This window comes from Pogona vitticeps, chromosome 2, assembly GCF_051106095.1.
Source record: "Pogona vitticeps strain Pit_001003342236 chromosome 2, PviZW2.1, whole genome shotgun sequence".
Lineage (NCBI taxonomy): Eukaryota > Metazoa > Chordata > Lepidosauria > Squamata > Agamidae > Pogona > Pogona vitticeps.
The window spans coordinates 243,972,929-243,980,803 of record NC_135784.1 but is presented as its reverse complement, the minus strand read 5'-3'; the positions used below and the strand labels follow the sequence as shown (position 1 = coordinate 243,980,803).

The window sequence follows — 7,875 nt, the reverse complement described above, 5'->3', positions numbered from 1 at the left end:
CACCGACCTTAAAGGACCTTGTGGGGAAGGCCCATATCCCACCTCTCCATCATGGGGAGCTCTAGAGCGGGAGCCTATGGGAGGACAGGAGGGCAGAGTTAGGAGGACAGTGAGGGACAGTTGGAGACTGAGAGAGAAGGAGAGAGGAGGTTTTGAAGGTTTATGAGAGAGATTGGAGTAGTTGGTTGATGTGTTAAAGAATAGTTACAGGATAGAAAAATAATAAAATAGACAGACAGTCATCAAAGCTTATTCCAGTGATTGATGTGAAGTAATACAAATACAGAAATGTGTTTAATATCCAGGTTTAATGAGTGCAACATAATAAAACATCTATGAACCTACCTGTGTGAGTCAACAACCAAATAAGAAATAATCAGTTATATTTGACAACACGTGTCTATGCAACATTATCGGTAAAGAGTGGATAAAGATCCACTGGTGGCCGTTGAAATGAAAGGAGAAATAAGCAAGTCGTGTCCAAAGATGGACCTGGGTTTGAGGGAAAACAAACTAGGGACACTTGGGGTGTGCGACAGATCTGAAAAGACACAACAAGACCAGGCCCATGCCTATACGTTAGGTAGCACTTTTATATATCTTCGATAATTGGAGGATAACCACCGGCCTAGACACTTGATCTCCTGTGAGATATAACCTAGAGCTGCTGCAAATGGGTGCCAAATCTCGTACCAAGAACACCTACTCTTTCTAATGCTAGGTCAGTTAATTTCCAAAGCTGATATTTCGTCAGAGGCGACTTATCAGCATGTTGAAGGAAATATTCTCTAATCTTTAAATACGTCTGTGTGGCTTTAACAGGGCAGATGCTGCTTATGCTACATTGCCCTAGGGTGACTTGGGTACCTTTGCCTATCTGATCGGACTTGGATCACCATATAAGAATTTGTATTTCCCTTCTTCAACCTTAATGTCCTGCCATTGCAGGGCTAACCTAGCCCTATCATTTCCCTCCCTGCAACCAATTTGCCAATTCTAAGGGCACCAAAAAAGTTATTAATGCTGCTGCTTCAAATAGGACTCTTTCGTATTCATCCCTACATAAGAGTGCCCATTGCTTACAAATTCACTCTAATAATGGAGGTGATATAGGTACTTTAGTGTCTGGAACTCTACCACTCTCTTTGGACCATCCTTCTATCATTTTCCTTATGCAGTAATCCCCTGAGAAATCACTATAGCCATTACTTTTGTGTGTAAAAGGCCATTGCCGACAGCCTTCCTTGAATAGTCCCAGGTGCCAGCCCTTTCCTATTTAGATGAACAATAAATAGCTGCAAATGTTCAACCAGTGCTGGCCAAACCAGCTCCAGGTCAACCATTTTCCTAAATTCCTAGAATTCTATACTCACGGCTGAGTAACGCTTCCTCGTCCTTGGTGCCAGGACCAAGTTTATTGCTCTTGATGCATCTTCATGCCAATTTGCCAGATCTCTGGGGAAAGAATTTCTGGGAACTCCCTGGCTCCGGGGTCTAGCTCCCTGAACAGCTTGATCTCTTGGCACAACAATGCATCAGCTATCCTATTGTCCAGCCGGGCATGCACTAATATATTAAACTTCAGTGCCGTTAATGTAAAAGCCCTGACCAATGTCATGACCCATTCTGAGTGTGATGTAAGGGTGTTTATGATACAAGCAACCGCTTGTTTGTTGCACCAAAATCTGACTACTCCTCAGCCCAAAGCCATAGTGCACTCACTATTGGAAAAATTCTAGAAAAGTCAAATCTCTGGTAATGCCATTGCAATGGCACTCATTGGGCCAGGTGCTAGCACACCACCATCCTCTGAAATAAATTTCAAATCCTAAAGATCCAGTGGCATCTGAATACACTTGGAAATCCACTTTCAAACCAAGTTCACCTCTCCAGAAGAAGATCTCATTAAATTTTGCTTAAACTGACTCCATACTCGTAGGAGTCAGTGACCCTGGTTCTGTGCATCGGCCACTCTAGGCCCTTCATAGCGTTGCACAGATGCCACAGAAATGCACACTCAGTGCCACCACTCTACAGGTGAAGTTCAGGTGCCCTATTATTTCCTGTAGAATAAAAGTTATTCAGGATGAATCTGCACTTCCCCGAGTTCCTCTCTCCACAGAAAAGAAAATCATCGAGATAATGGGCCGTAGATTTACAGACCACCTTCCGCCTAATCTTCCATTCGATAAATGAGCTAAATCTTTTGAATGCAGCACATGACACCGAGCAGCCTATGGGTAAAGCTCTATCTATGTAGAATGATCCCTGGAATTGGAATCCTAACAAGTCAAAGTTGAGGGGGTGAACTGGTAAAATTCTAAACACGGATTTTATATCGCATTTCACCAGTTCAACCTCTACTCCGCACCTGCTAACCATAAGCATTGTCTCATCAAAGGAAGTGTACCTCACAGTACATAATTCCGGAGGAATAGCATCATTGACTGATGTTCCCTCCAGAAAGGAAAAGTGGTGGATTAATCAAAACTCATCCTGGGCACAGTGCCTAAGGAGAAACCCTCAGGTTCTCAAGAGATGGCATGTCACAGTCCCAGGGGATTCCGCAGGCAAGAGTCCAATAAGCCAGTCCAAGGTCAGTAGTCCGGGAGATACAAAACAGATGCCAAATTGTCAAAGCCAAAACACAAACCGTCATCAGAAGTCAGAGTCCGAAAGCCAAGGGTCAAGAGATCAAGGTTCAAGACAAGCAGGAGTGTGGACATGAACCAAAGAATTGACTTGTTGCTTCCACAAACTTCCAAGCCTCTAGGTACAAATTTATAAGAGCAACAATCATCAAACTCCTAGAAACATTCTATCCTGTTAAAACTCAGGGCTGGTCGACCTGAAGTTCCTGTGCAAAGCATTCATGTGAGCCTCAGATCTTCATGTTGTGAGTCTCTGTTGAAGCTTGTCCCTCACTCTGGCTAATGGGGGAGGAGAATCTGGCAGTGATTCAGCTGTCTGTGATTCTAATTGTCCAGCATTTTCCTCAGCTGTAATTAACCCCTCTGGTTTCAGATCTTCTTCAGCTGAACTCATGACATGGCATTGGGAAGGGGCCAAGAACCCTGCCCTCCTTCACTTCCTTGGCTATCTTACTCTGTGCTATATTTTCCATACCTTGTACTGATTGATGGTTCTGCACAAAAATGCTTTGCACTGTTCTTCTGCTGGGATCCTAAAACCATATTTAAAGCCATCTAACAAGTAAATGGCATCCTCCTTACAGGGGTATGAGCTTAACAAAGCTTCCAAAACCTCAACTTTAATTGGGCTGGGTCCCTTTTTCCAGGTGTACCCCCACCGCTGTTAGGCTTCTTATAGCCACCTGCACCCTTGTTCTGGTGTTGGCTGCCAGCTGTAAAAAATGATGAATTTGGGTGCTGACCTCCTCAGGAGGTGCACTCATGCCTAAATTGGCATGGCCTCTTTGTACAAGTGCCCTTGGAATTGTACTCCCAACAGAGCAAGCAGGATTGAACCCCCTGCCCCGCTCCAGGGTGGGGATTCTGATTAAGGGCAACTTTCCTATTTATGTGACCATTATCAAATCTATTGCCAATATTTGGCCTAGTGGGGGTCATGTGCTGAAGCCACAGACCCGGCAGGGGCTCATCCCAATGCATATTTGGGTGAATCGCGCTCCACATACGCAACGATTAATCATAATGAACTATGCCTGCCCCTCAAAGTCAATGTAAGCCCTGTAGATTATGTCTAAATATTGGAAGAGGGATTGTGCCCTCCATGGCTGTGTCTTGACTATCACCCCCACCAGGAAGCCTATTGGCCCTATTGGCCCATGTTCTATCAGGTTTCTTCTACACTGTTCCTTCTCCTTGTCATCTTTTTTGTCCAATTCCTTCTTTTCAACGTCTCTGTATAATAATTCGAACCTGCAACTGACGTTCAAATCTTTTTTTACATTATTAATCAAATTATCGTGTTTATTATCTATTTTCTTCAACTTATTTTCTTTCCTCTTTTTTTAAACAAAAGGCTCCTTTCGTGCAGGGCCAGCATGAGTTGCACTGCTGCTGTCCCGCCTTAGTGTCTTTTTACTCCAAAAACTCTATAACAATTACTGTATATTTCCGTGTATAAGGCTATACTTTTGTCCAAAATCTTTAGACTAAAAACTGAGGGTCGTCTTATACATGGAAGTAACCTGAGGAGAGAATAAATACAAGTGGAGGGGAAAGCAGAGATGAAAGTGATCCTGCAGGGCTTTGATCCCTGCTTTCCTCTCCACTTGATAAACCTTAGCAAAAGGAAACAGGGATCAAAGCGCTGCAGGATGGCTTTGATCTCTGCGTTCCCCTCTGCTTACTAAGTCCCATAGGGCTTAGCAAAAGGAGGGGGAAAGGATCAATGCAATCCCATGGCTGTATAAAGAGAAAAGGGATCAAAACGATCGTGCAATGGCAGGATTGCTTTGATCCCTTTCCCCCTCCTTTTGCTAAGCCCCGCGGGGCTTAGAATGAAGGGAGAAAGCAGGGATCAAAGTGATCCTGCAGTGCTTTGATCCCTTCCCCCCTACACTTGGTAAGCCCCACTTAGATTTCTTAATTTGGGGTTAGAAAAGTGGGGGGCATCTTATACATGGGGGTTTCTTAAACATGAAAAAATATGGTAAATAGACCTTATTGCATGCAATAAATTAAAGTAGCAACAGAACCCTGGGAGGGAGCCGATGCTGCCCTCCCCTCCTTTCAGGAATGATTGAAGCTCCGATGATGCAGTTGAAATCACCACCAGCAGCAGAACTCTCTCTCTTTCTCTCTTGGTGCCCGAAAAAGAAGAGGGCGGCTTGAGGGGGAAACACCCCTTAAATAATCCAATGTTCCCCCCTCAATCTTTAGAGCTCTTGAGATACCTTCAAGTCCCGCGTTATCTGAGGGTGGGAGGCAAAGAGCCAGCTGCGCTGCCCAAAACCTTGGCTCCTCAGTGGCTGCAGCATTCTACACCATGACAGATGTCTTATTCAGACAACCTGAACAGGGTTGGATCTGTGAAGAGGGCTGTATCAGTGATGTGGTGTGGGAATGCACATAAGCCCTGCCCATTCTTGTGAGGGTACATGTAAGCCTATGTACCACATGTAAGCCTATGTACCTCAATATTTCCCCTACCTGGAAGTCAGCTGGAACTTCACACTCAATGAGGAGCATTTTGTTAGCTTGTCTGGCTGAATTCCCATGACTGGTAATCTTGATAAGGCCAGAATCCCACCACAGGAGCTGGCCGTACCTACATAATCAGTTTCAGACTACCATAGTCAATGCTAAGAAGCAGGACTTTCTCACATCCCTGACACAGATCCAGCCTTTTACACAGTCAGATGAACATCTGGTTGAGTGTGAATTGAGGTCATTCTGCAGTCTTAATGGTGGGTGAAGCTAAACAACAGCACTTCCCACTAAAATCTTGTTCTGACATTTCAAGCAGGTAAGAGATGCACTCTCTTAAGAGGTGTCATTTTCTGTCTCTGTAAATTCTTCCTACAAAGATACAGCAAAACCTTACTGTGAGTGCCCTTCTGCCTGGGACTATTGGAGGAAGACAAACTGAAGATTGAAGGGGGGGACGTGGGTAAGGAGACAAACTCCCAAGTCTTCTGATTATGGCATCTTTGTCTTTCCTGATACAGAAGGTGGAACCTAGCCTGATGTATTACTAGCTAAAAAAGAAGAAACACATGGGGCAGGGGGAACACACGTTAGTGCTTATTCTATAAATGTCAAGCTTAGGAGGAATGCATGTGTACTGAAGCAGCAGGAAAAAAATCAAATAAAGAAGGAATTGTGTGTAATTTATTGGAGCCTGAAATACTGTAAAGCAGCTTAGCAAGGCAGGATTTGACTGCTACAGATATGGAGCGCCAGCATGTCATATGTTATTTGGAGTGCAAAGAAGAAAGTAACAGGCTGTTGACTTTGGGGTGTAGTGAAGTGATAAGGTCCCTTCCGAATTTTATGTGTTGTTGTTGTTGTTGTTTGAAAAAGAAGCTTAGGAAAATGAAGCAGAGCCACATTGCCTTCTGGTACTCAAAGAAGAAGAAGGTGTACATGCAAATTGCCATTTACAGTGAACATGGAGGAATGAAGCAATATTATGTGAAAGCCTGGATTTTCCAAACCCTCAAATAAAGCTCTTATTAGAAGCCATCTTCAGTCATAAAGAATTCATCACCACTATTCGCTCTTTTAAAAAAACAGAGAAATACCAAGTTTTACTTTTCTAAGTACACCATATTCAAGTATGTGGGAACATCTACACCTATATTCACATATACGGTGTGTCCACTTTTCTGTCTTTAGGGAAGGAGTCTTTCTCTCTGTTTCCTGCCAGAGGACTTGCTGCTGTTGAAAGACAGAAATAGGAAATGTTATGTATCATATAGTTTTCTCAGTTGCAAAGTTCTTTTATGATATAGTCAGAACACAAGCTCAGCAAATTTTATTTGTTTCAGTCCTTATCTATCTATCTATCTATCTATCTATCTATCTATCTATCTATCTATCTATCTATCTATCTATCTATCTATCTATCTATCTATCTATCTATCTATCTATCTATCTATCTATCCATACTTGGCTTTTATTACTGATTTTTCTTGATTGGCCAATGGCTGCAATAAAAGTTCTATATGCATGCATGCATCTGTCATTGAGTATTGTGAAATCTAGATTCTGTAGACTCAAACTGTAAATGAATCAGATCACTTATTTGTATAGAAGGCATAGCGATATTGGCAATTTTTAAAATAATAGTTCCCCTGTATTTTTGTGAAATGTATCTCTCTTTCAGACAAGCCACCTGCATATTGCGACATGAGCTTTAAAATGAGTCTTTCATCTCTTGCTCTCTCTACCACTTACTGGTTTTGGTCGTGTCAGCATAGAGAATAATCCATGCTTGCAGCATCCTAGGCACTCCTGTTTTTCTTAGTAGAGTTCCGAGCACCTTGGACAGTGCCAGAGTAGGGATCATCTCAAGCACCAAAGAATTAAAGGAGGAAGAAGCTCAGATACAGGAGCAGGAGAAGCTGCCACCACTGATCCACAACCATCAATGTCATAGCCATCAGAGGAAGGTTTAATGGGGAAGGTTCCCTGTACAAACAGTTCTGGAAGTAAAAAAAGGGCAGAAATTAAGGGGGCAGGATCAGAATTCTCAGAAGCACATGATTTGTTTTTTTTAAAGTCTTGCTTTTGTTGTTGTTGTTGTTGTTGTTGTTGTTGTTGTTGTTGTACACTCATTGCTTTCTTCACCAGCAGAATATTGTTGTCAGAGAAATGATGGACCCAGGGTTCAAACTCCAAGGGGAACAAAGGAGGGAGAAGAATTTAAGGAATACAGAAGGATTACAGTTGACTACACAGTCAACCAACTGGCACATTTTTGGACAAAGAGTGAGCTATTTAATAGAGTAATAGAAAAAATAATAATTTATTTCTCTTGTTCCTCTCGTATTTGAGATCAGACACCATCATTTTGGATGTGATTATTCTAAACAAAGGTGTTGTGTCACTTCCAAACTAGTTGCCCAAGGTCTTTATCTAAGAAATTCTTCTGCTTCTTGCATGTTTTTTTCTGTGTGTTCTACCTTGAAAGATCAGCTGTACTGTTTGTTCTTCATTATGTGATCAAAGTGCCCTAACCTTTTACGTTTTACATGTTTTATGATTTCTTGGTCCTTATTCATTTATATTAGTACTTTTCCATTGGTCACCCTCTCAATTCAAGTAATTTTTAGGACCCTATGTTACATCCACATTTCAAATGTATCTTTTTCAGTAGTTCAATATATTAACATTCATGATTATGTGTCATACAGCAGAGCTAAGAGCACAGTACAATGCACAC

General features: G+C 42.3%; 1 long non-coding RNA gene across 1 annotated transcript; it reads right to left on the bottom strand.

Annotated features, from left to right (window-relative positions):
- Positions 1-289: 289 nt before the first annotated feature.
- On the bottom strand, positions 290-7,124 carry LOC144586974 (uncharacterized). The gene is made up of 2 exons (XR_013542088.1): positions 6,888-7,124; positions 290-6,368 (listed from the first exon to the last, which is right to left on the bottom strand). It is a non-coding gene; the product is annotated as an uncharacterized LOC144586974 (long non-coding RNA).
- Positions 7,125-7,875: the final 751 nt, after the last annotated feature.